At 37.0% G+C, this 25798-nt stretch overlaps 1 protein-coding gene across 10 annotated transcripts in view; it reads right to left on the bottom strand.

Moving 5' to 3' along the window:
• SORCS2 (sortilin related VPS10 domain containing receptor 2) overlaps positions 1-25798 on the bottom strand; it is a 533074-nt gene that overhangs the window by 244533 nt on the left and 262743 nt on the right. The window lies entirely within an intron of this gene.

Raw genomic sequence — 25798 nt, 5'->3', positions numbered from 1 at the left:
TCCCATCACCTACTACTCATGCTCAGATGGAGGTGCCAGTAGCAGATATAACTCTGAGGCTGTTGGGGTGTCTGGGCTTTCTCACTGAGGCTGGGAGAGCAGGGGTTGGTCTCCTTCCTTGCATGAGCCTTGTGGTGGTTGAAGGTCACCAAGAGAACAGCGGCAGATGGAGGCCAGCAAATTTCACAGTATCCAAGAAGATGGCAAAGAGATCCATGACCATAGCAGCAAGTTTATAGATGATACAAAACCGTGAGGAGTGGCTGATATATCAGTAATACATCTTGTGGAGATAGAGGCAAATGGGAATCTCATAAAGCTCAACAAAGTGAGGTAGAAAGTACTACACCTGGGAAGAAACAACCCCATGCACCAGTATGTACTGGAGGCCAACAGGCTGGAAGGCAGCTTGGCAGGAAAAGCCCTGGAGGTCCTGGTGAACATCAAATCAAACCTAAGCCAACAAAGTGCCATTGCAGCAAAGGCAGCCAACAGTGTCTCGAGCTGAATCAGGAAGAGCATTTCCAGCAGGCTGAGGGAGGTGAATCCTTCCCACTCAGCAGTGCTGAGATATAGCTGCAGAAATGTGGCCCCTCAAATGAGAGGCACAGACATACTGGAGTACACCCAGCAAAGCCAGAGAGATGATTAGAGACTGGAACACCTATCACAAATGGCAAGGCTGAGAGAACTGGGGCTGGTCAGCCTGGAGAAGGCTCAGGGGAGACCTTATCAATGTATATAAATAATTGGCGTGAGTGTATAAAGATGGAGCCAGTACTTCTTGGCAGTGCTCAGTGACAAGCCAAGCCAATGGACACAAACTGAAATACATCAAACTCTGTTTAAACATAGTAATTTTTTTTAATTTTTGTTTTTACCATAGGGTGGCTAAACAGTGAACAGGCTGCCCAGGGAACTTGTGGTATCTTCATCCTTCAAGATACTCAAATGTCAACTGGACAAGATCTAGATCACTGTGCTTTGATCAAGGGGGCTGGATTCAATGATGTCAAAGAGCTCCCTTCTAACATCACTCAACTTGTGATTCTGCGGTTACTGAAAGTTAAATTACATAATTTGACTTTGCTGAAGATACTGTGCATCAAAAGTAATTTTCTGTAGACAACCAAAACAGTTAAAGAACCACCAAGTCATAGAAGGCATTCACTGCATATTTGCTAGGGAATCCAAAACTCCACTAACTAAAACCAAAAGCTTTGTTGTTTTGCTTTAAGTTCAGCACAATTGAATTCTACTTGGAGTGTGCTTGCTCCAAAGAAGTTCCTAACTGGCTGTGCTGTGGATTAAGCCAACAAAGCTTCACATTTACTGATAAGAAAAGTGCTTACAACACAGAGCCTGTATAATCTTTGGATGTGAAGTCTGAAATGATAGATGTATCCCAAACTCTGCATTTGAAGTGGCACAAAAGCATTTCATCTAAATGTCATTTTGCAGTCATATAGCTCAATCTTATTCAACTGCCCAAAGCAGTCAAGCTAAAATAAAGAGAAAAAAAAAATATTTGCCCAAGAAAAGTTTTTTTTAATTATTTTCTGCTGCTGTTGGTTCCACTCTAAAATCCCACTTTGGGGAATTTAACCTGTGAAAGCTTTGGCAAACCTCTCGGTATATGCGGTCAAGCCTCCAGTTCACAGGGAAGGTTCAGCATGACAAAACTACTCTACAAATAAATGCACAGATTCCAAATTCTAGCCACTAGTCCCACCAGACATGTTTTATTAAATACCTTTTACACATCACTTGGAAACCAGCTTGATTTTACACCAGTAAATTAAAACCCAACATGCCAGCATTTGGGAAGAGAACATAATACAGTTGCTGTCCTTATTTCCAAATCATTTCCACTCCAGGAGAGTTTTTTCAAAGAAATCCAGATTCCAGCTATCACTGAAAAAAACAACAGTAAGGTGGTCAGAAGGAGTCACTCAAATGCCCTACATTTGTGGAATATGCCATGGAAAACCACAGAGTGCCATCTGCTCTCCTTCTCATAAAATCATTTAAGTTGGAAAGGACCTCTAAGATTATCAACCAATGAACCATTAACCCAGCACTGCCAAATTCACTGCACAAGATACATTTACATATATAAATATGTATAAATTTAAGTGTAATATAAATATGTGTAAATTTATATGTAAATGTATCTTGAATGCAGACTGTATCAGACTGGACCTCCAGGTATGAAAATACCTCCAGGTATTTTCTTTTTACTGAGACAAACTTTCATTATAATGATATATATCTTAAAGACACATATAATTCCTTGATTTCTGAATCACCTGAAGTGCTTTATCATACATGCATTCTACATTTTTTCTGATTTTTAATACTCTTGCTAATAACAGTGAGATATTCAAGTCACAATTTTGTTGTTTCTATATATTTACTTAGTAGATAAAGGGAATTTCTTTCTTCCAGAGCCATCTGCCTAAATTAGACTGTGTCCTACTATTAAAATGGGAGACTGGCTGTATTTAACATTACCATTTATTAACCCATTTCTAACATCTAACCCTGTAGAAAAAGTGCTACAGAAAATTCAGGGAAATGAAAGATAGTGACACCACAGGGCATGCTAAAAAATGCCAAAATCTTTCAGCATATCAAAAGACAAAAATTACCTAACTTCTGAGCATGTGTTAGCCAAATGTATCATCAGTGAATGCAATAATTGAAATAATTTCTTAATACCTGCAAATTATCATCTATGAATTATCAACACTAAAACATTATAATTCTTAAATTAAATTTAATCAGCTTGCTTCTTTTAGTTACTTAAATGTGTTCAGTACACATTGGAGTTTAGTTACTTAAAAAGTTCAGACCACTTTAACATAATAGATTTTTGCTATTTCTAATTTTCAGAAGTAACAAACTGCAAATACTGTCTCCTACAGGAGACAACCATATTTCCAGGTCATGTGTAATGGTTGTTCATCATTAGCTACTATTCCAAGTATACCAAAATGGACATCATGCGCATATATTTTCCAAGATACACTTTTGTCATGTTCTGATCTCTCTTCTTTATTAAGAATTTGCTAGTAAAACTGATTGATAGGTAGTCTTATAGTACGAAGAGAACATGTCATTCAACTCTTTGACCTTGTCTTCACAGTAACAGTCAAGTGTCTTTGAAATTTGTTTACTTCAGAATTTACAAGAGCATTAAAGACAGGATGTCAGCATATCTCAAGTTTGAAAAGATCTTATAATAATAATAAATGAATTTGGACAGTAGGGTCATCTGTAATGTACTTTAAGAAAGAGAGAAAAATTTCCTTCTTCCATTTTATAGTTAAAGACAAGTAAAACCATTCTTAAACTATGCTGTGGTTTTTTTATTGGTTTAGTTTTGTTTTTTTGGACAGAGGAAAATTATTTTTTTGAGACCAAGATAGGCCACATTACATGAGATGAAGCCACAAAATACTTTCCAGAAAGAGTTACAGAATCTAAAAAGCTTTTCTTACCTCTTACTGAGCAAGCTCTGGGCAAGTTTAAGAAGCAGCCTCTTTCATCATGATGCAATCTATAGAACTGAATTTTTCCCTCTGTCACTGACATTCAGCCAGCATTCCTGCACTTCAGAGTCACAAAAAGGAGTGTGATGGAGGCTGGAAATATTTTCAAGTGGTAATGATTTCCTTTCTTCATTAGCATTATTATATTAAAAAATTACACATGGCAATAATTTTCTTTTGTGTTTCTTTTGTATTGCTGCACAACTGCATAACTGTCTCAGAAAGAAAAGTGATCTTTTGTTCCAATTTAGAGCAGAGTCCGAATGATGCCAAGGTTGTGGCTTCGACCCCTGTATGGGCCATTCACTTAAGAGTTGAACTTGATGATCCTTTTGGCCCCCTTCCAAGTCGGAATATTCTGCATGTGAATATAGTTACACTCTCTTTATTTACCTGCTCGGAAATTCATCTCTTCTACTGCATGAGATTAGTAAGAATAATACAAAATATGTTAATCAGATGACCCATCAAATCCCACAGAACTTGTCCTCCATATCAGTACTGTGTCTTCAGGAACTGACTAATCTAGCATAACAAGGAACAGTCACATCACGTCCCTATTTGCATTGGCCACATATGGGCTATCAGCAGCTATGTGTGGATAGCATTTTGATTAGCACTTAAAGTTGATAAATTTTTCTTTGTTATAGTTTTTGAATCTGTCTCAGATTCTTCTAATATTTTTCATATTTCACATAGATAAATAAATATGCATTCAAGACAACTGAGCTTCCAGTGCTTCATATTCCCTCAAATATTAAAAAAGGTCAAAGAAACTTCTGGATTTGTCTCAATAAAGCATTAAAATCAAATGAACGGATACTTGTAGCCTCTAAGACACTAAAGCATGTAAATGTGAAGGGTATTGCCATACTATCAAAGAAAGTTGTAAATAATTATAAAAAGAAGTAAAATAAGAAGTAGCTTTGAGTCACTTATTCTGTTAAAATTGCAAATTATAAGGAAGGGGTATTAGCTGATGATTGATAAGAAACTTCAAGTGATCCCAAACCTTTAAGTTATTCACGCTGATATTCAAAATGCAATTACTTTCAAACCACACACTAGAGTTGGATTAATGGAACAAATACTTTAGAAGTAATCCATGAGTCATGCCTACTTATTATTATGAGGTTTGGATTACCTTTCATTTCAGCTCTGTGGCTTTATTAAATAACAACAAAAGTAACACGACATTCAGGCTCTCACATCTTTACACATATACTGTTAAGTATAAGAGGAAAGAAAAGAAGAATGTTTATGTAAGATATGTAATGAAATGTCTTAAAGAAAATACAGATTGGGTTATGCATATTACCGAATGGTAGATTTTCCAGGCTTTAGTTTTATGCTTTGCAGTTGTCTCTTCAAATCTTTAGGTACAGATTTGGGGGAAAAAATACCTTGTCTTTTTTAGTAAGTGTTTCAAAAGGCAAAGAATGTGGGAGGGAATTAGTTCTGCTGTTCCTCAGTCCCTCGAGCAGCAGACACACAAAGGCAGAGTATAATGAAATAAGAAGAGAGAGGCATCTTCCATGCCTTGTATTGAATAAGCAATACTGAAAGGCACACAATTACTAGAGATGTGACTTCATCATTAGAAGACCTAAGGTCCTGAGGAGGGAAACATGATTTGTTATCCTCTGCTGCTCACCCTACCCCTACTTCTTACTTCCCTCAAGCTTCTCCCCCACCACTTCAAAGTCCATGAGCAGGAAAGCAAATTTTTTGCCTTTGGAGATGGCTGACCTTTAGTAACTGCATTTCCAATTATTATCACAGCACTAATTGCACATACAATCTTTCTTTTCTACATATCTTTTCTTTGCCTTCCCCATGACAATAGCATTGTTTTTTGCTACTTTTTCTTCCCATTTCATTCTTATCTCTTGGTAGTGATTGTACAAGACTCAGTGTGTAGCAGAGAAAGGAGAGAGAAATGCATTAGTCCTTACTTTGAAAACTGGACATGCTAGGCACAGATTTAATCTAAATTGCCAGTACAGCATCACTAACAGTACTGATAGCAATGTCAGGTATCCTTGGACAAAGTCAAGAAGGCCTATTTGCATTTGCCTTGGAATCTTCTATTATCTTCTCTTTTAGCCTAAGAACACTTGGTGTCAATTTACTGTCCTGTCTCAGAAAAGAGAAGACAGATTCCTTAAATATCAGATATAATGTCTGCAGGCAACTGTTTCCAAAAATGTTAAATAAGGGGCTCTCTGTCAGAATATTTCACATATCACTATACACTGCCAGTTGAAAACAACACACCTGCAATGCAGTTACACAGCTCAGCTGTGGAGCACTGGCCCACAGGCTTGCAGACCTCCCTTGCCACTCTCACCACCCTAGTTTCCATTATAACTAAGAAAAGGTGAAACTGAGAATGGTGAGACAATTTGCATTTTCTGAAAAAGGTAAATATTCTGCAAAGATGTATACAGGAAGGGAAGTGATGCTAGGAGCCAGAAAACAGTTCATCCTTTAAGACCCTCTTTAAAAAGGCACCTACCTAAGTAAATTACTTGGAATCAAGCTCTGTGATGTCTATGTATATGAACACTAAATTCATCTCAATACACCAGCATATCACAGAACACTGTTATTATGTTATTCAGACAAATTACTGTTTACAAAGTATCAATGACAGTTGTTTCAGAATATTTGTAAAGTAATTCTTGACTTGTATCTTGTTTGGTATAAAATGAAATGTTTCCTTATGTCCTGTCAGAGGTCAGATAAATTTAGTTTGCCTGATAACTTGAGACTTGGAGAACCAGAGTTCTGCCTTTAGCATTTATGATTATAAATTCTGACTGCCATCCTCAAGAGTTCCATAATGCATAGTTAAAATCTATTGATTTGGAAAATCCTTCTGCCATTTGCTGAAGTCTATTTGTAGAAGATGAACAAAAGACATGTCTAGACAGGACAGAAATAAATTAATTCTCAAAGATGAGCTAATATTCATAGAAAACAATATTCTGTTGCTTGACTCAAGCAGAACAAGGGCTTCAATTAGGCATGTGGCTTCTTTGATGTCCTGTATCCCAGCACAAGACTTGGCTCCCCAGCCTGCTGCCATATGCTTCCTGCTTGAAACCAAACTCTACTGGAATCTCAAGCACACTCAAATACAAAGACTTCTGAGAGAAAATTAACTGCCACAATCTTCCTCTGGGTTGCACCTTCACTGATTCCATGATGGTGTTGGCTTGTCAGTTAATCCTCACAGTGGGAGTAATGTTACCACACTGTCCATCAAACTGCATCCACAGAACAAAACAATGCCAGCTCCTCACCTCAGAATAAACACCTGCAGACAGAAGCAGAGAACCCACACTGGGTCCAGTCTGCTCCTAGAGAACAAGAGTCAATTTAGAAAAAGAATGATATGAAAAATGGAATTGGGTCTACATGCCATGAAGTACATGGTAACAATTCCTATCAGAGCTGATTCTGTTTATATGCCACACTCCCAAATATGCCCAGGAGCTTGGAAGAACTTGCAGAAGACAAGATCTAATGAGAGCTGCCCTTCTCAGTTGTGGAGGTTTTTCAGTTTTTCATAGGAGCCAGAGCTCCTGCTCATCTTGTGCTCACAAGGAAAACCACTTGCTCATTCAGAGACAAGCAAATATTCCAGCATTATCCTTCCATTTCTCTGCCACTATCCTTGCTGATGCAGAACAACAGCACTTTCTAATTTAACAATTCATTCTTTAGAGTCCTTCATAATGCAAATGTTAATTTCCTACTTGCCCTTCACTACAGACGAGCATTTGGAAATACATTATCTCATCTCAAAATCTACTTCTCCAAGTGGTTAAAAATCATTTCAGTTGAGAACATGTTCCCATCCAAAGCAAAAGTTATTTCCAAAAACAAAATCACTGTTTCTCCTCCCCAACTTGAGACCATCTCAACAGAAGTGTACAGGGAGAGCAGTTCAAGAGGGTTTTTTTGTTCACTTCATGAACCACTTGTAACAGAACTTTGTACCCTTGAACAAGTCTCTCAATTATTCTTTTTGTACTGCATATGCCTTCAATAATGCTCTCTTGCCTAAGCACTCCCCAGACACACTGCTCCTCTCTTTGGAACTAATAGTGACTGAACAGAAGTATAAGAGGTAATTTGACTGAACAGAACTGCAAAACAAAAGTGATCTCTGCTGCACAGAAATGCAGAACAATCACCATACCTATCCCAACAAACATATTCACAGAACAAGTGCTTCTTTAGCTGGTCTGCACTTCTTCCTTTCTGGCAGTGTTTCGCCACTAGGAAACATCTCATTCAATATCAACCTTGGAATTACTTGGTTAATATGTTTTGGAATATTTCAGATTTCATAAAGATTTGATTTTATTTTGGAAAAGTCGAAATATCATCGGTCAGTAGCACAGACATTTCTTAGCTCCTCTTCTTCACCTACATTTGGTGGGTGCTCATGTTTGTCTGAAAATGTATGCAGGTGGCAAAGGCTGTACCACCTAACAATCATATAAACCAACCTCCAGCTAAAGCTCTGCAGGTATTGCCACGGACACTGCTCACATCCTCCAGTAACAGTGGGCTACTCCTAATAGCAAAGACATCAATGGGTTTTCCTTTTTTAAAAATGGATGTTGAATCCAGCAATAAAGGGATGTGATTCCAGCAGTCTGCCTATATTATGGAGCTGACATCTGTGTACAATAGCAAGTTCATTTACAACTTGGCCCATGGCATAGGGTTGGGAACTAGATTATTTTTAAGGTCCCTTCCAACCCAAGCCATTCTATGATTCTATGAACTTTCCATGAGAATCCAGGAGAGCTAATAGGGCTGTTTTCTGCATTTGACAGCATAAACCCACGAGATAATGCTGCAACTCAGAACAAACAAGCCTGATAGAAATTGTTCCTTCTTCCAGATCTGAAAGTTATTTCAAATAACAAAGAGAACTGAAAATGCATTAGGGCAGAAATGTGAATATATGCAAAGCATGAAAAATCTAAAGGAACCTTCTTGATTTAAGCATAAGTCATAATTAGCAGTCAAATTCCAATTTCTCGTCACAGTGCCTGAAAATACTACATTTTTGTATACAACTTTAATTGTTTGTATACAAGTACTGTAAAAATAACTTTCAACTCAGCAAAAGTGTTTCAGTCCTCAATCCTTCCATTACTGAACAGTAGATCTAAACACACATTTCCACATTGACACAAGCACCTCTCAGGATTAAAAATATGTTTTCTCTATGAAAATGAAACATCCTGGGGGCAGGCAGAACAGCCGCCAACTGCTGGATTACTGGTGAACCACTCACCTCTTCAGGTGTCCCATCCACCTCAAACACCCCAGGGCACCCTGCCTGCTCTGCCATGCCCACCTCCAACCTGGCAAAGGCAATTACAGGGATAAAAGAAAATGAATACTCTGCCTCTCTCAAATCTCCATCAGCTCCTGCTGTAGGCTATTCCTCTCTGTGATAAAGGTGTCTCACTGCTTTTCAATCTGAGTTTATGCCACTTTACATGACAGTATCATGCCATGTAGAACAGCATAGAGTAACAATGAGACTGAAGGAATGGAGGCAAATTTTAGTTTATTGCACCATTGCTATGGAAGGGGGTGACAAACCCTAACGCCACACAGTGAAATGTGCCAGTGGAATCTATTAACCTGCTTAATGTGCTTTCAAAATTACCACTTTCAGATGGTCACAAGAGTTATCAGAATAACTCTGACACTTTTTTAAAAAGCCAAAATACTAACACACTGTTTCATTTGCCACCAAGATGTCAGAGCAGATAAAAGTGTTTAAGTGTTTATTTTAGGCATGGTCGTAAAAGAAGCTTTTCAGAAGAAAGACAATTTATCACATACCATATAGGATAAGAACATCTGATTTTACCTTACCACAGGTACATTAAGTAATTATTGATCAACGTAACAGTATTAATCTGCCTAACTTAAGAAACGCTTATAATGTAAATTTAAGCAATATTACCTGTAGGTGAAATTTTTCAGGCTTTTAGTAAACAAAGCAGTTAGTAGTCCTAAAGCCCAAAATTTCTTTTCTGATAATATCAATTTTCCATTAGAATCAAAGCAAACAAACAAACAAACCTACAGAGAAATCCAGACATCAGGGCTGCAAGTTTCTTCAAAAGATGCCTACTTATTTTCCATCACTGCCAAGGCAGGCAAATTACACTTTATCCCTAACATATGTTTGTTTGTACATTAATTAACCTCCAGTAATGAAGATTTTAAAACTTTCTCAGGCAAACAATCCAAATAGTATAACACTATAAAGTTTTTCCTATTTTCTAATTTGTTTTCTTTGCTAACAGGTAAACCTCCTATCTACCACCTAGCATTATGCATTTCGAGTCTGCATCCTCTTTGCTGGTATTTTTTATTATATTTGATTAACACATTGCCTGCTGATGGCTATTCTTCAAAATAAAACCCCCACGTTCTTCTGCTCTTTGTCACAGGTCAATTGTTAGATCCTCCTTCACCCCTGATTCTCTTTAGGCTCACTCCCATCTGATGCCCTACAAAACAAAATTGACCAGAAGGACTAATATACTATATGTATATCTTAACTAATAGATAAATTAAGATATACATATATTCCAGTGTGAGGTTTGACTTTTTTTGCATCATAAAGACAGTACTGAATTTCAGTTTGTGGTTAATTTTAAAACTCAAGCTTTACTTCTGTAAAATTTCCACTTAATTGGTAGCTGTGAAGCTGTCAATTCCTGCTGAAGTGCAAAAGTTTGCCCTTAGACCTATTAATTAATCTCCTCTGGTTTTCCCATCATTTCCTCAGTTTGACAACATCATATTGAATTCCAGTTCTGTCTTCCAACAACACTTAGAAATGTTTCAGATTCCAAGACATACAGATAAAATATATACACTATCTATTCCATCAACCAGATCAGTAATAAAAAATTGATTGACTCCAAACACAGAGTTGACCAGAGAACCTCCTTCATTTCACTTTTCTGTTTTTCCAGTGAAGCTGACTGTGAAGAAGTCTTTAGACCACCTCTCCACCTTGTCTATAGCAGCTTCATTCTATTATTCACACCTATATACTGGTTTGCTTTCCATGAGACCATCAAAATCTTTGGACAAAAATAAAGAACTGGACACTCTAAAATTATTTTATGGAAAGTGACCAATTAAAGCAATAAAATTTTTATTTCCTTTTACTGAACTCGCACTGATAATCCCATTATCCTACATGCCAGATTTCCATCAACCTCCAAGTTCAGCATTGGAATATTAACAAATCACATCATAATTCTGGTACTTACAAGTGAGATGTGGTATACAACAGCAAAGGAGATAATTTGCTGTTGTCCTTTGCATGCTACCCAGAGAAAGAAAAATTTAAAACTACAGCAGCATGGGATAAACTATTGCTTTTAGACACTAACTTGAGTAGTGTCTAAAACTTGTGGCTAGAACTGTGTTTGGTGGAGAAATCTGATAGTGGATTATAGAGTTGTCATTTGTTACAAATTTAATCTCTTATAGTGCCAAGTCAGGAGATTTCAGATTTGGAACTGCAGAGAAATCCAGATCCATATGCATGACAGCCTTGTCCCTGGCCAAAAGAATTATGGTGTTGGACATTCAGAAGCCAACAGAATTCAGAAGTTTTGAACACAATCTGGATGCAGTAGAGTGTGTACTTGTGCTAGACTTCCACTGCTCACATTCCAAACATATCACGTTTCTTGTGCTAACTATATTCAAAATAATTACCCACATTAATTTGTCTCTATCAATGCCTGTAGGATGGATAAAAGAAGAAATAGCAAGACATTTTGAAAAAAAATTGAAATACAATAGGTAAAGTTTATCCTAAAACAAAACAGAATAACCTAATATGAAGACAGACCTGAAGAGCTGAATCCACATAGGTTGGGAAACAATGAGTTGCAGAGGATTTTGGCAAAGCAAATTTAACAATGACAGCCAGTATAGTATGACAACTGTTTAACAAAAGGAAACAGCCTCCAATATCAACATGTTTAGATTTCATTGGATGCCAAATAACCAAGCTTCTCCATTCTTAAAGCAGAGGTGGGTTATTCAGCACTGAAAAGGCATTTCCTCTCAATTTATCTTTGCTGGGAGAGAATTGCAATTCTAAATATTGCTTTAGCTTACATCTCCTGTACATCTGAGTGAGGGGTGGGGTATTTGTCTCTTGTCTCACAATTAAATGGAAAGGACTTTTTCATATGACACGACAGAAATTTAAAAGTGATTTCTAAGAAGGTGCTTCATAATGCAAATCCAGGTAAAGGCAATATTATTTCTACCTGTTTAATTCTTTAAGGGTGTGTCTGTGACAAAGCAAATCTAAAACATGTCTGAACAGTATTGCTTTATACTTGATAATATTCTGCCATATTCAAAAATCCAAACTAATAGAAAGAATTAGTATGAAACAAATTTAATATATGAGAGAAAGAAATGTATCTGCAGTGCATCTTGTGCTAATCTTCTCACATGACACAACAATGCACAAAAGATAACACCTTTTGGCAAATAAAGTATCACATATGTATCTACACACACATGAATATGTATGTGGTGTTACACATTTTTATTATTAATTTGAAATTTGGGTAAGTCTATCCATACACAGTGGTATTACTGAAATTGTATAATTTCCTCTACTAATATTTCATAACCTTTCTCACCTTGCAATGATTCCTCCCTTCACAGCTGGACAGGAAACCATTTTCTTGTAATAAAATTTTTGAGACTCCGTATTGCTATGGTTTGGCTTAGAATGAAAATAAGGGTAAAAGAACAACAAAACAGAAGACCTTTATCAATATATCCACCAGTTCTGTGGGAGTCCTTGGTTCCACTTCTTGACCCTGTACTGCCTAAGGACAGTGCCTACATTGCTTTTTCTGAGCTAGGTGTTTGCCTATGTGTGGCCCCCTTTCCCTTCACCACAGAATTTCCAGCCATAAACTAGAAATTTTGGTAAAAGGATTCTTGGTGAAACCAGTACAGGTCTGTAAAAAGCTTTATTTCCATAAATGTAAATGTACATTTAAAAAAAAAAAAAAAGACCACCACCCTCATTTTATGAGACAGACCCTCATTTTATGCTCTTACTGAAAGCTGGTGAAAGCACAGAACCAGGAGGACAGTACACACTTTATCCCTGAGTGACTGTTGGCAGACTAGAAGTAAAATCAATTGGGAATGAGTGTGTAACTCAATAGTCTGTTTTAATCCTGTTCACAGTAACTGACTGATAAGAATTAAATTAATATAATTTTAGTTCAATTACTAAAATATTTAAGTTTTAATATAGTCCTTTTTAACTTGTGTATTTATTGTTAGCTTCCAAACCTGTAAAATCTTAATTTATGAGCTTTTTTTATTTTAATCACCCTAGCCATCTGTGGCACATCTGTTACTTGCTAGTATACAGTAATTAACTTAAATGTGGACTGGGTACTATCCTGAATCAACAGATATCAAAGCACCTGCTTTGATAAGAGTCACACACCTCTTTATCAGCTACAATAGTTGCTCAGGTTAGAGCTACATTTACTGTCCATCCCCTAAACATATGTGATCTATCTCTATGTAGTAATTTAATAGAGAGCCTTGATTTTTTTTTAATGTTTTCCATTTTAGTTGCAAAATGGTCTCTCTTAAGGAGACATATAAAAAGACAGGTACTCTGATATTAGTATTTATTTGTTTTTAAATACAAACACCTGGATGTTTCACATTCACTCAATTAGAAATCCTGTTTCACTTAAGCTTTTCTGCTGAGTATGTGGAAAGGGTCCATCTTTGTGGTCTCTGCTGGAGAGAGCACATTTAATGAATTTATTTTAAAAGTTCTCAGAATCTTAATTCATTAGGTTTTTAAATACTCATCATGAACATGCTGAATTCACATAACTACCATTCCAAAATTTGCAGGCAGGCTTGAATTGGTCACATGACTCTAGCCATTACACTTCCCAGCCAACTGTCTTTAATTGCATCCTCAGCACAAGACACTTTTGACAATCCTGTTACATTTTAAACAAGACATAACAGAATCCATCATGAATCCCTGGATAATTACATTTTGTTACCTTAGAGGTCTGTGGCTCCTGTAATTAATTGCATTCCTTTTAAAGTCAGCCTAGAAGAGAATGGCTTTCTGCCAAGAAAGTTTTTAAAATGTTCAAAGACTCATTCCAAGGAACAGCAGGTGCTCTTTGTTTTTATTTCTCAGTGTGCTCATGCCAGAGAAGCAGGGCATTCAATTGCCATGTGTCCACAACCTAATGCTCTCTCCATCTCCATAAAAGAGAGAGATTATTGTACCATTCAGAGCAATACTCCAATAAACACAGTAAGGATTGGACTATTAGGAAGGCTGTTTTGGGAAGTTTTTCTCTTGGGGAAATACGGTTCATAGGTGCCCATGAAAAAAAGTCTGCTACAGTATTTGTGCATCAAACCTTTCATCACATGTGTTACATCCTCAGTGAGGGTGCTCAGCCTGTTAGTTCTCAGAACACAAAGCGTTTCAATCCGCCTTCCCTGGGCAGCAGGGAGCTCATTAGTACCACCAGCTCACCATCTGTCTCTGAAGGAGGAAGAGATGGAATTAATATATGATGGAGCAGAGAGGAAAAAAAAGGCAAACAAAAAAATGGTGGGGGAGCAGCAGGATGTCATCCAGAATGGCATACAATGTTTCCTTTGAAATACTTTCTCCTTGTCTGCATAAAACATGGAGAATAGTTTGGGCATGGCTATGAAATGTTCACAAAAGCATTTGTAAAGACTGATTTTTGGTAATTTTAAATACAGTGTTATTCAAAAATCCTCAGGAGATATTCATTAAATACAGCTGTGCACAGACGAATCCTGTGAAACCTTCCTTGAGCCATACTGTGTGAAGCCAGGGGCAGACAGCAGCTGAAATGATGCTTTTCTGCTTTGAGGCATAATGAGAGAAAAGGCAATGAAAGTGAGCAGCTCCTGGTACAGACTGAGGCACATCCTGAAGCACAGCCCATGTGAGGGCTCGGTGACAGAGGGAAACAATCCTTTATAGCTGGAAAGGGTCACACCTGGCCTGCACACCCAAAATAAAAGCTGCAATCACCCAACTGTGGAACAATCTCCTTCCCACTTCAAGTCAGTACAAGTCACTGGGAAAGCAAGAAGAGGTCAGAGAGGGAGAAATTGGCGGTAGGATAAAGCCATACATGGTCACAGCTAAACCAGAACTAAAATCCCAAATTATAATGACTAAGCTCAACCTGAAAGTCAATCATCAAGTGAATCCTGTACCATCTGGTCCTTCAGGAATTTTGATGGAAATATTCAGAAAGAGAATACATCTTACTGAAAAATCAGGAGTGGCTACACAAAGCATCTCGGGCTTTAAAACAGTGACATCAGTATCAGTCTTACAACTAATCCCACAGACCTTTGGATCAAAGCAGTAACTTCCCAGATGTACAAAGATGAACAGATCAGATATTTAATGTCTGAGCCTCTTTCAATTCTGTTTTCTTTAGCTGTTAACTTCTCTGTCAGGGAAAAGACACTACAAACCAACTAAAAATTTGGAATAAGATCCAGCCAAATAACACAGAACACTTAAGTCAGATGTGGTATTTACACTGACGTACCTAATCAAATGCTTTGATTTTCAGAATGACTGAAAAGGTTCCAACAGGTATTGTCAGGCAGAACCATTTTTTGGAAAACCAACTCAATGATCTACAAGGTACTAGAATTAGCTTTCAGGTTTTTAAATTTATTTATTTCAAAGTTGTGTTCTCCTAAAAGGGGAAAAATGTCTAGCTATGAATGCCAAAAAATGTTAATGGTGTGACCTCAGTTTTCTGCTGATCATGAACTATGTGGCACTTGTCCAATAAACATAATAGAGTGGGAAAATGAGTAACTGAGTTCTTGAAAAAACAAAGTGAGTATGTCATCAGCACACAAAGTAAATGTACTTCTGTGCTACTTTCTGGGTCACAGACACTCTCACAGGCCACAATATCTTTCTCCTAATTATTTTTTTCATATACTTCTATGGGTCTGACATACCTTGACAACACATCTTTGTCATATTTTCAACTTCAAAAGACAAATGTAATTACGAAAGCAACCCACTACAGCAGCACATCGGTGAAACCAAATCTTACATCTGAAGAAAAACATGTTAATGACTCAAATCCAGCTCTGTTTTACAAAGTGTTTAGCTGGACTAGATCCCTGATTTTCACTGGAACTGTCCCAGAAGTGCAACCAAAGAACCCTTTTTATCATCAGTGTAACAAAGAGGTGAGTCTAGTTCACAGCACAAGAGCTCTTACACTTCTTTGAAAAGTGTCATCCAAGTTAGTAATGAAAAACACTTTCATTTCTGAAGTTCTAGTGCCAGTGATGAGCAGATTATTTGCCTGTATTATATTACTTTCTGCTTCTCATGAACAAATGTACGACAACGGGTAGAGGCATGTAAACTATTGGATGTAAATCCTTGCCATAGAGAAAAATTCAGAAATACTGCTCCCAGGACAGTGAGACAAGACACAACTGCTAATACTGTTTTTGTACCAAGGAATGGGGTGGCTACAGCCCTGTTCACAGGATGAGGTACAGAAAACTGGAAATCATGAAAATCCTAAGTGTGGGTAAATAGGGAGACATAAGCCAGGTCAGCACAGGACATACGACTTTGCTTGGTATAAACAGCTATTTACTTCTTTTGAAGACATTAGCATGAGGTTTATTCATGTCACTACATTACACTCAACTTCTGAGGTTTCAGTGTTGATGGCCATTCATAAAAAAATTAATGAATGAATACTGGCCTTCACAATATATTTAACAAGCCTCTCAAAATCTGAAATCAATAATCTTAGTGCTACCCAACTAAATTGCCACACTGCCTGCCACTAACAAAAATGGTTTAGATTTTCTAAATACAGTAGTTGACCATGACAGCTGACAATCATCTAAATCTCTTGTATCTGTTGGCACACAAAGAGCAGCTCTTGTAGTAATTTACAACAACTATGTCTCCAGGATCAGTATTTGGGTTCTGCTCAAGAAGTCTGCTAGGTAACAAATGCCACATGGAAAATGATGTTTGAAAATTAACCTTCTCTTTTGGTCAATTTTGTTGGATGGTAATTTTGAAGAAGGTGGTTGCATTTCTTGAGTAGGGAGTCTGACTAGATTAATGACCTCCAGAGATCCCTTTAAGGACCTGGCAAACATCCATTCTCTTGAAAAAGAAGAGGAGCTTGTGCCAACCCCCAATACACAGTAATCCCTGTGGTTGCAGAATTTTATCTGCTGAGTAGTAGATAAAAACAAGGTGCCCCAAAAGCCAGAAATACAATCAGACTCACAAGAAGGAAGAGTAAACAGCTGCCAGTCCTAAAGAGGTATATGAATTTCCTTGTGAAAATCTAAGTTCATGACACATTTTGTTTTGACAAGCCTCTGGCAAGCAAATATATAGATATACATACATATATATATGACCATTAACATATTGCTAACTTAACTGGAAAAATTTTTCAAAAGAAGGTACTCTCCACTTAAGTGGAATTGTGTCAAAGTAGAATCCCTTATTTTTCTTTGCTTAGCTCTCACCTTGAAGAATTTTTCCAAGGTTTTTATTTATTTATAATCTAGGTAGGCCTCCTAAAGGGTTGGAATCTTGTTTGTTCTAACAAATTGCAATCATAATTAATAAATGCACTAAACCTCCTGTCAACCTAACTGATGAGGAAAATTTGACTGGATCCTAGCAGGGAAGGTTTTTTCCCTGCTGGGCCTTTTTTTAAAAGAAAAAAAAAAAATTACTTTTGGTTCGGGACAGAGGTAGTAAAATGGGAGAACTTATATTGAAACACTTTAATACTCCAAAGATAGAGTTTTAAAAGCATAAAATTTTAATTTTAAATTTAATGCAAAATTTATGGTAGTGACTGGTATTGAATTAAGCCCTTTGAGGTCATTAAATGGCAATTTGAAAACAGGAGATGATGGTCCTGCTTTCTCTATATCTTCTCTAAGAAACAAACTTCTGCTAGATCTGGTGTGATGATAGCCCACCATATTCTTGTTAGTGTGTCTCTCTCATCTACAAGCTTTTCCCAGAACTATCTAATACTTGTGAGTTTCACAGAGAAGAATTATCTCCAGTTTTGTTACTCAGTGCCCTGAACTTTGTTTGTGGGGCAAAATGCACAGTAACCCCAGGCACTTTGGTGAGGGTAAGAAAAAAATATCATAAAACTATCACACAACTGCACTAACTTCCAGGGTGAAGAATAAGAAAAACACAAGGGAAAAGGAAATACAACATGAAAACCCAACACACCTTAAAAGGTGTCCAAAACCCTGGGGTGGGATTCATTGAAATCCCACCACCAACATTGTTAGGATTTTCAGCAAACACAGTGCAATAACTAGTCATTAATAGATAATCACACTGAACTTCTAGGATTCTCAATTATGAGGACAGCACACATGTGTTAAATATTTAATTGGAAATAACCAATTACATTAATTAGGGGAACTTTAGGCTGCTGTTCCAGTGGTAATTGTATTTGTCAGGACAGAGAGAGATATACTCCACAATGTCAGTAAAATATTCTTCAGAAGAATAAGTATTGATTAAACCTAACTGTGGTTATCTAATTGTGGCTAGAGGAATTGTGGTGCCATTTTCAGTGCAGACGATAAGTAAATTAAGAATTTGCCTGTGATAAAAAAATAAAAACAATAAAGCTATTAGGTTCCATGTAATGCTTCAGGAGCTTGCCTGGAGAATTCCCTCAAGTAAAGCTGGGGATACTATTAAAACCAGTGAATCATAACAACTGCCATAAGGGAATTATCCAGCACACTCCTGCTCTGGTAACCTTGCACTCTGTGGACAACCAGGTACATGAAATCACCCTCTGGGAAAAACTCTTTACTTCTTCACTGTTTTGTTATGTAAAAGACTCAGATGGCAATTTACTATTTTCTGTTCCAACTTTTTTTCATCCTTCTTAGCCACCAAGCCTGTCTGATTTAATTTGCCATTAATGATGTTTAGCTCAGGGCCATAGAAACTAAACTCTTAAAGGAATCACTTCACCTGGAATTTCCATGATGAAAGGTATGCCTTTGCCAGGGAAACCAGAGCAAGTTTCTGACTTCCCAGTCACACTCCAAAACACAAACTATTTATGTATGCTCAAGCTCTATAGCAATACCTTGCTCAAACTAAACCATTGGGTCTGACAGCAGTGTTTAGCTATCAATATAAATATTGTCCAAGTTCATATGAAAATTATAGGGTCCCCAAGTCCAAATTATCTGAGTTTCTAACAGAAAGGTGGCTGAGCAATGTGGTATCTCCATACATCCCAGAACACATGTATTAAGCAGTGTTAAGCAGAAAGGTTCTGCTGAATTTCTGCCTGTGTTATTCAGCAGAGTCTATCCCTGCTAAGAATAACTGTCTGCTCCAGTAACCCAGAAAGTGGAGCAACATTCTCTGCTTTATCCCTACAGCCAGTCAACCCATACAGCATTTATTCAGGCTTCTGTTGAATCCCTTTGCTTGGATACTACATTCACAAATGAAATGGGGTAGCAGAAACATGATAGATGTTACAGAAGCTAGCAAAAAAATAGAAAAAAAAAATTAGCATTCCCCCTATAAGAACAAGAAGCATATATAGTAACTATATGTAAGAAAGGAATAAAATTTTAAGAAAAAATTACTCCACTCTTTATAAGTTTTAAAGGTTGTTGCAAGCTGGAGAGAATCCACTTTGGAATTTCTTCTTTTATTAACTTTCCCAAGAGCTTTAAGCATTTTTCTCTGTATAATTTTATGGATAATAACTTATCATTATTTTGAATTGTCTGAAAATCATGAATCAATTTAGTCACAAAGCAGATCTGTTTGATTAAATGTTCTTGTTGCTAACTGCCTCAGTCTTGCAATTTTCCCCATTTGCTTCCTCTATTTCTTTGCCTCTCCTCACATCACCCTGTTGTACTGCCTTTAATATAAAAGATGGCCTTCATTCTCATGTACTATTTAAATTCATCATGTCTGACCTCTTCAAATGCAATGAATGCATAATTAATTTTCATTATAAATTTAGAATACTTCCTCTCTTCTTGCCAGTTCAAGCTTCCTGTAGCTTTCAACAGCTATCTTGTTTTATTTTATATTCTTTATGAAATTCTTTCATGCTGTCTTCCTTTCAAATTTCACTTCACAAACAATTTGACTCTGGTGCACACAGCAGGAACCTGCTCAGAGCCTGATGCAAGAATTACCAGTAAAAGAATGGGTGTTTGGTCCATCACTAAAACACAGACTGTACTGATATGGGTGGAAAACCAGCTGTGTGCAGCATCCACCCCAGAAAGAGAGGTTTTAGGATTAATATGCACTGTCCTAACTGTAAATAACAAGTATTTAAGAAATAGATACAGCACAGAGCTAAAAGCATACACTTATTTTGCTTTTTAAATTTTGTGATTACTTCATAATTTTTTTCTTTTTCTTAGTCATTAGGAATGCTCTTACTTTCATGTTCATACAGATTTCTAAAACCCTGCTACACAGGCTTTGTTTGGATATTGCTTCTTCTCTTAAAAAGAGGGTAACAATTCTAAAATACTGCAGCTTCAGCTAACAATAGGTAAGTAACACATTCATGGAGACAGGGTGATCAGGCAGAGACTAGAGGAAAGGGAAGCAGCTTGCTCAGGTTGGATTCCAGCACCTCCCATGTCAAGGGGACTACCGCTTAAGGGAACTGCTGTGCAACTTCACAGCACTAAAAATTAAGAACTTTGCTGAGCATCAGGCTTATCTAACTGACCAGAACAGTTTTGAAATGTACTTCAAGCTGAACAAATAGACTTGTGAAACTGCAGCACTCGGAATGTTTTCCCATGAAGGACATAGAGGTGGAAGACTATTTCCACCCTGCATTCCCAGTTTGTAGGAAATGCATAACAGTACACTTCCTGTAGTTTTATGATTTGCCTAAACCAGTTTTGGGGTTTTTTAATGACAACTGAATTAACTTTAGTTCTTGTATTTCTTCTCCTTTCTGTAAAATTGTCTTCAAAGAAAAGAAAAAGCAAAAGCTTTATAACAGGTGACTAGTCATCACTAAAACACCAGATCTCCAAAAGTCCAGCTCAATTCAGTTGTCTTCCACACACCATTTAAAGACTGAAGCTTAGTTGGTACGTCAGATCTACTGTAACTGCACAGGAAAGCTTTCTATATGCAAGTTAAAGTACTTTTAAATTATTTTGCAGTTTAGTTGTTCTGCTTTTTCAGAACAGTCCTCCATGTCTACTAGCTTACTGACTTGAAAAGAGCCCTTTTTCAGAATAGCAAACTGTGAATTGTCCAGGGTTGTTTTGTTAAACCACTTTTTGTGGAAAATAAGTAATTCTGTTGTCATTTCCATCCTACTGTCCAAACAGATCAAATTTCAACCTATAGGCAAATTCTTGCCAAACAAGGTCCCAGTGACATGACATCAAGGCAGAAAGGTGACACATTAAGAATGCAATAGTGGCAATTGTTGTGATGGATTGCCTTAGGAGGCATGAAGTGTTGAATTTTCTTCTTTATCCATTAAAAAAAAGGAAAAACAAAGAAAAAACAAACAACAAAACAAAATCAACCAAACAAAAAACTCCAAAACAAACAAACAAGGAAACTGCCTACAATCTGTGAACTTTGCCTTCTGAATATAATTCAGTTAAATTAATGGAAAGCTATCTGCTGTACTGTCCTGGTTTTGGCTGGGGTAGTGTTAATTTTCTCCTTGGAAGATGGCACAGCGCTGTGTTTTGGATTTAGGATGAGAATAATGTTGATCACACTCTGATGTTTTGGCTGCTGCTCAGCAGTGCTCACCCTGCGTCAAGGACTCTTCAGTGGCTCATGCTCTGCCAGTGAGGAGCTGCACCAGAAGGATGCCAGCAGGGAGCACAGCCAGGCACCCAACCTGTGAGGACCAAAGGGATATTCCATACATAGAGCCTCATGCTCAGGAAATAACCAAGGAGTTGGCTGGGAGGTGCCAGTCACTGCTAAGGGACTCACTGGGCAGTTGGCAGCAGATGGTGAGCAGCTGCAGTGTGCAGTACTTGTTCTTCATGGGATTTACTTCTCTCTCTCTTTTTGTTGTCCACCTTTTCATTATAATTATCATTATTAGAATTTTATTTCAATTATAAATCTATTCTTATCTCAAACCACAGGTTTTACTTGTTTGTTTTTTTTCTCTGACTGTCCTCCCCATCCTTCCATGGGAGGGGAAGGTGGAAGGTGAGAAATCAGCAGTGCAGTACTTGCCTGCTGCCTGGGTTAAACCATGACACACCAGCTCCATGTATTACTACTCCTATCTGCTATACTTGGATTTAAATAAGCTGTAATAGAGAACTAAACAATACTAAAAAGAAGCAAATGGCATAAATTCCAGAGATTTAACTAATGCACTGGAGATTATTAAAAAAAGGGAAAGGTGGTTATAGCTTCCAAATTATCCCATATAATGAATGGATATAATGCCCATCAAAACCCACTCCAAACAAAAGAGCCCTAGAAAAAGTGATACCAGTTTCTTAACCATAGTCTTGGAAAAGAGCTAACACATTATGGGGACTACAAACCTGGAGACTATGACTACATGCCAGGAGCACACAGATCATTTTCCTGGTTCTATGGAGAGATGATATTTACTCCATGGTTAGATATTGATACAACCATCCTGGAAATTATCCTGAAGAGAAGGAGGAGAACGGGAAATGCTTGAGTGAAAAGAAGATTTATTGGATAATTTAATAGGATTTTCTCATCACTAAATTCTATTTTTTTTCTGTCCCTAATCACCTTTCTTCTACCTCATTAAATCCAATTTCACTTCATCTTATCTTTCTTTACTCTCTAATTTCATAGACCATCATGTAATTCCTCTCTTGCCAAACAGCATACTTTTTTTGCATCAGTCTTTCCACATCTACTTTTCCCCACCTTATCATTTAGCTGCCTCATTTCTTCCTGCTCATTATCTCTCTTGCCATAATCTTGTCATTGCTATAGTGGTGTCCATCCTGTCTTTCTGCAGCCTTATGCATTTCTGCTTGATTTCTCTTTTTTTTTTTTTTTTTTTTTGGCCAATTTTTTGACTGAGCCATTTTAAATTCTTTCATTTTTCTTATTTCTAGAAGCGTGTATATATATAAAAGGATAACATCAGCTATACAATTGCTGGATTGTGTTATAGGGAATTGCATCCATGCTCCTGCACACATTAAGTACACTGACGGTTAACTGTACAAGAATAAAAATAAATTTAGTACTTCTACATAGTTTGGGCTGATCTGCATTTTACTCATGCCCCTGAATTACGCTCTGTTTTAGCAATGGACATTTCAGTAATTCTGCACATTTTCCAATTTTACACATAATGAGTAAGACCAGCTGAACATTATGCCATCTTGAACATTATGCCACTCACGAAGGACCTGGATAAGTATCAGCTTCATGACATTTGGCTCATGCATCACAAAGGGAGGGCTTTTACAAAAGGCAAGAAGCAGCCCTGTCAAAGGCCCCAGTCAGGGATGTGGGGCAGACACAAGGGATTCTTCCTGTCAGTATGACCAGGATTGAGATGCAGTTTCCAATCCATCTTTGACCAGTTTGAAGCCAGGTATCATGTCCATCCATCATGTCCTGTAGTGATCCCCCTCTCCAAAAATAAGAAGTATAGATGCATTTGTGCAATGTGATCCTGAAGTCCTAAACTTTGATTGCCCTGAGCTGTCCCTGAAGAAAGCCAGCTCCCAGGAGATAACACCCATTACATACCAATCTGCCAGCTCTTCAGGAGACTGTGTATTCAAGCAATCATGTCCAGTGGGATGGGCAACCTAGGAAAGAGAAAATGTACCAACCTCTTCCCTGACTAATTTTTATGAATAAGGGAAAAGATGTTCAAGGGACAACATTACTAGCAATTATTAAGGAACAGATATTGGGTGTCTTGTGATTTAAAACAAAAAATAACCTTGGAATATCTGATCATGAGAAACAGAATGTTCTTAGGAGTACAAGTAGTGTTGTCTGGAGCTGGACCTATTTTAAGTTTGCCTTTGACAATAAGCTACAATGAAAAATATTAATAGCCACATATTGTCAATATGTTCATATATTCACATAGAACAGTCCAAACTTAGCCTTCTATATTTACAAAGATAAATTGGCATGAAATATTTGAATGTACCACTCTCAGAATAAATCCTGAACACCTTTTGAAAGGAGACACCAAGAAGACCCAATTCTTCTCTGATCCTTCTGATGAAACTGCTGGGTAGACAGAGGACTGACTGGAAAGGTGCAAGATGAAATCATCTGCATAGATGTAAAACTGTTTCAAGAACACAGTAATAGGTGAAAGTAAAATAAATGTTAGTCAAATTCATAAGTTCAAAAACACAGTATGTGAATAAATGGGGTTCTGAGACAGGCAAGTCATTGCCACTGCTCTTTTTCTTTCTGCTAAAAGTGCTCTATCTGCTTATCTTATTATTTCTTGTGTGTCAGACAAAGATTTGGTATTACCATCCTTGTTAACAGACCATTTCTTTAAAATCAACACTCAAATTCCCTGGTTCTTGGGGACCATATGTAAAATGAAGGTACAGGAAAAAAACAGAAATCAAATCAATTCCAGTTTGTTCTGTATGGTATTTTCTAGTCAAGGGTCTTAATGTTATGTTTTATAATGTTTAACAATGTATGACTCCATTGGAATCAACTTAAATAATGAGATGTCAAAAATATATTTTGTTGCATTTATCTAAGTTAGCAAGAAATTCAAAATTCCTTTAATGACAAACTAATATATTTTCATTTGCTGTCAAAGAGTCTTTGATGTTATTCTATAAGTGAATGCATCTGTTGCATTAAAATTCTTGTGTAAAGCTACATTCATCATTTGCTTTAGAAAATAACCTCTCAACCATAAAACTGGTTCATCTGGACATTAAAATGCAGAACACCAGGAACAGAAATAGGAAGAAGAAATCATTTAGCTACAAAGATACAAGTACATTCACTGCTATGTTAAAACATACTTGTGCTCAACTTTATTTTTTACTTTTTTATCACTAGCTGCTAGTACAGTGAACCCAAAAATAAATATTCATTACACTAGAATAATATACACCAAGAAAAGCAATATATTTCCACATATCTCTGTTTCTGATTTTATCTAAATAATGAAGAAAACTTTTGTATTTCAGGGCATAAGTACATAAAGTGTGTGGAAATGGACATACACATTGCATCAGTCAGTTCACTGACAGCTTCTCTGAAGAATGGATTTTGTCTGGGGACAGATTCTAGACTCAGTGGTCTCAGAGAAATCCTTTTACAGGACCAAGAAGATGGGAATCCATCTCATGGGACATTGAATTGTGATTTTACAGACAGAAAAAATATTACTTAAATGAATGCAACATCTTTGCTTCAACCTTGGAAAATATTTTGGATTTAGGGCCTGATATGACTAGTCCATACTCAAAACATCACAGGAAAGCCCTCTAAGTTTGCCAGGCCTGGGAACTGACAGCCAATGAGTGAAAATACAGAAGCAAATGGGTTCTCATTTATCACAAGCAGAAGATGATGACAGAATTTTAAAAACACCATTTTAATATTTTACCATGCAATTTAGATTTCTTCAGGAATGCAGAAACTTTAAAGCCTTTTATAGAGAAAATGTTAATTAGTTTAAAGTGATAACTTGTCACTGCTTATTTCTAAAAACATGTGAGCCAAATACCAATGGGGAGAAGGAGAGTGATGAAATTTTCATTCTGCAAGAAGTATGTTAAACCTATTCCCTTTTCAGGTCATGCTTTTCCTCCTTTTAAAGCTTCATTCACAGCTGTTGCTCTCTTCCTTTTCTCTCAAAGCCCCTTTTTAGCCACAACTTTGTATGTCTCTGGTGCATCAAGATTTTAATAACACTATAGGGCTTATTACATTTTCTGCTTTCATTCAGTCTGTGCAATATTTTAGTATTCAAAAATAGTCATCAATCCCTTCAGGCCTGCTCCCAGTCTTAACAGAGAGTAGAGCTGTAAGT

The sequence above is a fragment of the Passer domesticus genome, chromosome 4 (genome assembly GCF_036417665.1).
Source record: "Passer domesticus isolate bPasDom1 chromosome 4, bPasDom1.hap1, whole genome shotgun sequence".
Taxonomy (NCBI): domain Eukaryota; kingdom Metazoa; phylum Chordata; class Aves; order Passeriformes; family Passeridae; genus Passer; species Passer domesticus.
Note: the sequence above shows the minus strand (reverse complement) of the source record. Positions and strands in the feature narration are given on the sequence as shown.